General features: G+C 41.3%; 1 protein-coding gene across 3 annotated transcripts in view; it reads left to right on the top strand.

Annotated features, from left to right (window-relative positions):
* Window positions 1-345: 345 nt before the first annotated feature.
* slc43a1a (solute carrier family 43 member 1a) overlaps window positions 346-8,037 on the top strand; it is a 39,972-nt gene continuing 32,280 nt past the window's right edge. Inside the window, exon 1 of one of the 3 annotated variants that reach the window (XM_061835518.1) lies at window positions 346-1,164. The gene's annotated coding sequence lies outside the window, so the exon portion shown is untranslated. Of the gene's footprint in view, window positions 1,165-7,860; window positions 7,980-8,037 lie in introns of those variants that run through there. The other 2 variants (XM_061835515.1, XM_061835516.1) reach the window with 2 other exon arrangements.

Genomic DNA, 8,037 nt, shown 5'->3' with positions numbered 1-8,037 from the left:
AGTCGGTACACGGGAGCTCAATCAAAGAAGGCAGGAATGTCAAAGGAGTCAAGCTTACGGGGTCGGTCGGAGAAGAGGCGAAGGTCGGTACACGTGGGTTCACGATCAGAGATATGGGAGTGCAGAAACGGGGCATGAGTTGTGACGATTTCTCGAAGACCAGTTGTCCCCTGGGTCCTATATATACCGGAGTCAATCAGTCAGCATGACCTGCAGGTGTGCGCTTCCTAATCAGTGCGTTTGTGCGGGAACCTGCACAGCCCGGGCTGGACAGGCAAAACCATGACAGGATGTTTTGAGGGGTGCGGGAGAAAGTGCAGGGGAAACTTTCAAACTTCATCTAGGCCTGGAAATTCCAACATGGAAACCCTCAATGCATTTGAATTGCTCTCAAAAGAAGATAATAGAGTATAAATATGAAAATACAGTTGTACATAGTAAGCCTTCCTTACACTTTAAATTGCAATCAGTTTCTGTAGTGAATCATATGATTAAGAGCTATTAGCTATTTTAAATATGACAGTACTACAGTTACTGTACAGTTTGTGCATGTTTTTGCATTCTGGCATGGATTATTTGAATTTTCATCCTCAGGGACAGAAAAATTCCTCCAATTGTGCACTGACGCTCATGTACTGTAGTACATTGCAGTAAAAGTATTGATTAAAATTGGCAGAAAGTAAATACCGAACAGAGTGCTTCATAGTCGGCCTGGCTGCTCTTCAGCTTTTTTTTTTTTTTTTTGCTGACATTCACCTGGAGGAGTGTTGGGGAAAAAAAGGAAATGCAAAAAAGTGGTAGTTGGTGGCGGGCGGCGACTTTTCTTTTCTCCACCCCTCAAACGGCGACGAGAGAGGGGAGGGCTTTCCAAGTCAAATGAGGGAAAAGAGGGGGGCGCTTCAAATGAATGCTAGGACACAAAAGAAGCGTGGACTCCCTGGAATTAAACCGGAAAGCAAGCGAGCAGAGGAGGAGCAAACTTTGCTTGGAAGTCACTTTTGGAGACACTTCTGTGACAATCTGACATCTTTTTTTTTTATATGTATATACATACATATAAATATATACATGCAGTGTATATTATTGTAAACAACTGAGCTAGAAAAGGCTTAAAACGTCCCAAGTTCACTAACATTTTCCTCAGGGACAAGCAGCACAAGTACAGTAAGTGTTTTTTTTTTCTTTCTTCTCCCCCTCCCCTCTCTTTCCCTCCCCTAGTTCGTTGTGCGTTCAGGCGCCGCATACGCAACTGGACCAACCGGCTGCATAGCACCACACGTGGCGCTTACACTACTAACTTTACTCACAGTGTGGGAATAAATCACACACTATAGTGGCGCTCGGCGAGGGATTAAATTGAGGTCACTTGGGAAGATGGATGGGGGGGATGCTTGTTTAGGACGTGACCACGGGTTGGGCAATTAGAACACTCGGCAGACTGTACATATTTTCCAATTTCACATTCGCCCCACAAGGTACGGGTTTTGAAGACAAAACGGAGCTTTTCCTTGGTAACTAAAACTAAAAATGTTGCATTCACAGACTCCGCGTAGACTGTGTAAATTTGAAAGTCGGGTAATGACTGCCGTGAAACTGTTTCAACCTAAAATGTAGATGATATTGCTTCACAAACCCTGATAATGTCAAATGTTCTGACGGTGTTCTAGGCATCCAGGTTCCCTCTAAAGGTCAAGCACCGCTATGATCAGTACTTATATTCGCAGAGTTTGACATTTCTGCTTTCTTCTTGAGGTGACCTACGACGAGGGGTTCTCCCTTGTTATATGTATTTTGGGTAAAGTAAGTGAAGGCCTCGTCTTCCTTATATAGAGTCAGTGTTGCTTCCCGTGTCCCGTACATTACGAGCCAGCACGTGAACGTGGCAGCAAACTGGTCCCGAGTCCAGAGCTTATTAGGCCGCTTCCCCGCCCCGTGGTGCCGGTAACCGGACCCGGGAAGAGGCCGGCCCGGCGGACGAACAGCTGCTCGTTTAGCATCGGGGATGCGTCCTGTCCCACACGGAGAACCCCCGTAGAGCCGCGTTTATTTGTTCAGAGAAAAGCTCGTCTCAGCCGTTTTGGGTGTCCCGCAGTGTCTACAAACATAAAAAAACAGAAAAAAAAAACCCAAAAAAACAAAAAAACCACCAACCCCAAAATCCCCATGGAGGAATGTAAATAGGAGCACCAACAAAAGGATTTAATTACAATGCGCAAAAATAATCACAAAAGTACACTATCATGACCGGTGGTCCGAAAACTTTTTACACCTTAAAAAAGTATCGTCTCTTTTCAAGTGCCACAATCATGACCAATTTTGAAAATGCGTCATTGTTTTTATTGCTAAAAAAAAGCACATTTAATACAAGACACTGTAACATTAAGCCCAGTTTGACGACGCTTACTCTACATACGGAAAATGGAAAAAAAAAAGTATGTAGAGTACTCCATGATTCCACATAAATGTTAAACCAAAATTTTTCCTAGATAATTATTAAAAAAAAACTTCTCACAAATCAAATAAGAATATATTGATCTTAAAAGTTAAATGTAACTGAACTTGGGCAATTCTTTTCTTATTTTTGTGTTCCCCTAAAGTGAGGTAGTACCATACATTGAGAATCGCTACTGTACACAGTATACACAGCAGAAAGGAAGTTGTTACATAACTTCAAGTCAGAGGTAGGCAAATACAGCCCACAGGCAGTGGGGGCTTCTATACTTAAGTTCTTTTCATCATGTCGATACTTTACTTGAATATTTATGTTTCTGATTAATTTTGATTTTTAATTCTGTACATTTGAAAACATACATACATTAATGGGTTCCTCGAGGCTATCCTTTTTTTTTTTTTTTAGTTTGGCGCTAAGCCCAAAGCGATACAAGTGTTATCCTGGGCAATCTTGGTGCCAAGAAACAATGTTGATGTGAGTTGAGGAGCTTCTTTTACACAGAAGGATTGCTTTCCCACCATATGTGGTGGGATCTTGGTGACAAGCAACAGTATTGTATTGCTCTCGTTGTCTGTCCATGTAACATTGCATCATTCTGTTGGATGTGGGATAGTGCGAGTATTTCAGAAGGCAGCTTCCTTATATGGCGTTGCCTTGCACGCACACTTCACAGTGCTTTGACAACTGACAGTCAGGCCCAAACCAAGCCGCTTTTTGCTGTTTGCTGATAAACGTGTCCCATGAGGGCCTTGTGATATACCGCCCTCCACCCCCTTACCCGCTCCCACTCCCAACCACCCCCACACACACCATTCACAGGAGGCTGCAACTAGTGTGAAAGGCTCCAATAGACTGACGTCACACACCTTCTGATTTAGAACGTGGGCGCCATCTTGGTTTGGTGAATTCGCGTAAACATGTAACTAACCAGAATAATTTCAGAAAGCCGTATGAATGGGAGCGCAGTTCTATGTTATTGGTTGCTCAAACGGGCCTTGTAAAGCGTCTTTCTTTCGACTGCCAGCTGTGATCACAAACCAGTGGGAGAAAACGGAGCAGTTATCAACCAAACGGCGACAACTATGTCTCATATTAGCGGAGCCGATTGAGCAGCCTAGCACAATAGTGGTGTGTGGATGCAATGGATGTCTCCAAAATCTGTATTTTCTGTTTTATTATAATAAGTTTGCAAAAACGTGTTACCGCACTGCTAGCTGTTTCGTGAGTTGAGTTAAAAATGTAGCCATGGAAGTGGAGGAAAAGGTGTGGGCTCCACTTGGGACTAGTCCCGGTCGGACCGCTCTCTCTCTCTCCCTCTTGGTAACAAAAACGAAAATAATAATCTACAACTCTTTTGTTGGTATAATTAATATAATTTAACACAACACTGACTATAATCACGTGGTACACTAACCTTAGCAGTATGGAGACACAGGTTGCTTACAATGGATACCGCCGCATGATGAACCCAGCCATTGATGAATTGGTCGTAGGCCTCCAGACCTTTGTAATTCTTTAATCACTCGTACAATAATAGCCAATCCGATAGTCGCATTGTCTTAACCCCTGGCTTAACCCGCCCCTCTTGTCGTCATGTTACACAAGCAATGGTGGTTATTTGTCGCGTGCGCTTGGAAAAGTTAATGTTACGAAGAAAATGGTCCTCAGATGCGCTTGGGGAATGTGCAATTCTGATGAAAGATAGGCCCGGTTGATTCATTTTCTAAAGCTTAAAACGCACAGTTAACAAAGTGTCTACGATGGATTAAGGCTTGCGGAAAACCGCATGTACAACTAAATGTGAACAATGTCAACAAACACAAGGGTGTATGTTCGAAGGTAAGTGAGGGAGAAGTAACTTCTCTTGAGTTTGATTGAATTATTATCAGTGCTTTATAGATTGCAAGAGAACAACTTTCACTTTGTTAGTGTATCACTGACCTGCTGAATGAAGAGCGTAATGTTTTATTCCAAAGAGTTGGGTTAGTGATATGTAAATGGTTATGTCATGCAAGAGAAATGTCTATTTGCCTATTTGTATCACATCAGACTTTTAAGCCAGAGCACTGGATTCCATTACGAGCCAAGTCAAATGAATACACCCACTCACTTATAAAGACTACAATGATATTACTCGTGATCTTTCCAAGTAAAAAGTATACACCCTGCTTTACATGTGAAGTACGATTCCACTATTTTATCCTGTTAGATTTCAAGATGAAGTTTGTGAGGCAAATATTTTTGCATCAATTGCCAACGTTTCGCTGTAACTCTGACATTGCGTCCTGCTCCGTCCAAAATCTTAATTCCGGCTACATATCCGTGCATGAAAAAGTTGAAACCTCTTTGTAGAACCCTCCTGGACAAGTCTGGGACATTTGGCAAAAAAACATACTGCAATGTTACCGGGAATACGTGATAAAGAATCCACTTCAAACCTGTTCTGTTCAGTCGCCATTTTAGAAGATTGTGGGGGATGGCAATTGTCGCTAAAGGAGGCGGAGCTCAAGATCGCCAGTCGCAATGGTCCATTCGCTGTCTGAAATTGAACTGGCTATAATTCGCTGTCTAAAATTCACCCTGTTCCACCAGCCAGGGTTACTTCAGGTCAGAACCGAACACCCAGCCAATCGCGGTTATGCTTTCTTAGTCACGTGATGTCGCATAGTAAGAAAGTGTAACTATGATTGGCTGGGTGTTCGGTTCTGACCTGAAGTAACCCTGGTTGGAGGTAGAGATGGTGGATTTTAGACAGCGAATTGTAGCAACTATTGAAAATGTGATCACTTTACATTTCAAATTAAAATCCTGTTTTCCTGGTGGCACTAGTTTACTTCAATAGATGAGCAAATTAAATCAATCTATCTATCTATCTATCTATCTATCTATCTATCTATCTATCTATCTATCTATCTATCTATCTATCTATCTATCTATCTATCTATATCTATCTATCTATCTATCTATCTATCTATCTATCTATCTATCTATCTATCTATCTATCTATCTATCTATCTATCTATCTATCTATCTATCTATCTATCTATCTATCTATCTATCTATCTATCTATCTACGTACTGGGAATAGTCTACTGTTTTGTCATGTCAATTCTGCACTAAATTGTTGATTTAACAGAAATACAATATCTAAGTTATTGCTTCATGTTGATGTAACTAATTTGTGTGGTGTACATATATACAAAGTAATGGGTACAACTAAGCAAATGCTTTTTTAATGGAGGGAATAAGTAAAATTCCTGCCTCTTTCTGAACAATATGTGAGACAAATGGGCCGTTTGTGTAGATATACAAAGTCTTCTATACAATGGGAGGAAAAACAAGAGTTGTGTTGCAATTTTTTGGGGGTCTAAATACACAAAACTTTGTGCAACACCTCACTGACACACACTATGCTGATGTAACTGATGATGATAACAGGACACCTCAACTCACACTTGACTGTCTACTTTTGATTTTCCTCATTCATGCCTACTAACTTGATGATTTCACTCACTTGGCTCAGAAACACATTTTCTTTTGGGTTTCCTGCCTCTAAAAAAGGAAAAAAAAATTATCAGCTGTCAGCAAGCCCAAGGACACGTTTCATCATGTTACTAAATGACACAAATGATGTGGAGAGTAATAGAAGTTAGGCTGCTCTGTTGGTGCTTTTATTCTGTTACTACGTTACATGGGCATATACAGTAACAGTCACTGTGATTTGACGGGCGCGATGGCGCCCGTGCGCCATCGCACTCGCAAATCTGCACAGTCGAGCACGAAAAATCACACGCGTAAAATTTGTTACGAGTAGAAATACATAGACATTCTCAGCTCACATGAAAATCAGACCTTTCTGACTGGCGATCTTCAGGTCCGCCAATCTGAGCTACATTTGCCATGCCCCACAATCTCCCAAAATGGCGACTGAACATAACAGGTTTGAACTAGATCCTCTATCGCATATTCCAGATAATATTGTGGTATATTTTTTGCCAAATGCGTCGGCCTTGTCCAAGAGCGGTCTCAATTATTTCACACAAGGATATGTACTTTGAATTAAGATTTTGGATGGAGCAGGATGCAATGTCACAGTTACAGCCAAACGTTGGCGAGCGGTGCAAAAAAGTTTGACGCCTCGCAAACTTCATATTGAAATCCAACAGGATAAAATTGTGGAATCGTACTGAACATGTAAAGCATGGTGAGTACTTTTTACATGGAAAGATCAAGAGTAATGTCATTGTAGTCTTTATAAGTGAGTGGGTCTATTCATTTGACTTGGCTCGTAATGGAATCCAGTGCTCTGTCTTAAAAGTCCGATGTGATACAAATAGGCAAATAGAGATTTCTCTTGCATGACATCGCGCATTTACATATCACAAACCTGACTCGTCGGAATAAAACATTGCACACTTCATTCAGCAGGTCAGTGATACACCAACAAAGTGAAAGTTATTCTCCTGCAATGTATAAAGCACTGATAATGAAATCAAACTCAAAGAATTTACTTCTCCCTCACTTACCTTCGAACATACAGCCATGTGTTTCTTAATGTCCACACTAAGTTGTACGCGTGCTCTTTCGTGAGCCTTAATCCATTGTAGACACTTTGTCAACTGTGTTTTAGGCTAGTTACATTTCAGAAATGTAATTAAATGACCATACATCATTTAAATAATGCTTTTAAAATAGGACGTGACAGCGGATTAGTTTTTCACACGACCATCAATAAAGGTGATTATTAACTATTATAACCGTCTGGAGTGACACTAGATAGATTAATCGTTCATGGTCTTGTGATTAGAGGGCGGCTTGAATAAAGAATGCGTGTGACCAAGTGAACGAGGCACAGTAATGACAAGGCGACAATTTTAAAATAAATCTGCTCTGAAACGTCACACATTTGTCTCATTGACTAAATATTCGTACATATAATACTTTTTGATTAGCTCGTAATGTCTGTAAATTCACAATTTATATGTGGCTTAAGAAACTGATGTGAGAGTGTAAGCTGCTGTGAGTGTGTACTAAGTAGTAGGAAGAGGTGTCAGTTACCAAACAACCCTCCTCTCACCCCCTTTGGAACTGTCTTTTCAGCAGTCGAAGCCAGCTGGACTGTGAATTACATTCTGGCCTCACGATCGGTTACAGTATGTTGTCTTTGGTGGCACACGCTCCCCAGTCTTTCTCATTAGTGTCTGGGCACGTAGTCTACGGCTGGCGACATCATTTGAGCAGAGCCTGCCAGTGCAATGCAATGCCAAACTGTAAAACTGACACACAAAACAAAACAGAAGTCAACATTGTGTATTGAAACACATAAAAATGTAACTAATTCATATATCTTTGTCTAATCTGATGACGTCTCATTGTCTCATCTGCATCCTCGCTATCCTCATCGGGGTCTCGAACCTGACTGCATGTCATAACCAACTTGTGAGTGGGCGAATGCTCACACTCGATGGAGTCATGCAGATTGGAGAGGTGTTCTCTTCACAGATGAATCCTGGTTTTCACTCTTCAGGTCAGATAGCAAACAGCATGTGTGGCGTTGTGTGAGTGAGTGGTTTGCTGATGTCAAC

The sequence above is a fragment of the Syngnathoides biaculeatus genome, chromosome 11 (genome assembly GCF_019802595.1).
Source record: "Syngnathoides biaculeatus isolate LvHL_M chromosome 11, ASM1980259v1, whole genome shotgun sequence".
NCBI lineage: Eukaryota > Metazoa > Chordata > Actinopteri > Syngnathiformes > Syngnathidae > Syngnathoides > Syngnathoides biaculeatus.
Note: the sequence above shows the minus strand (reverse complement) of the source record. Positions and strands in the feature narration are given on the sequence as shown.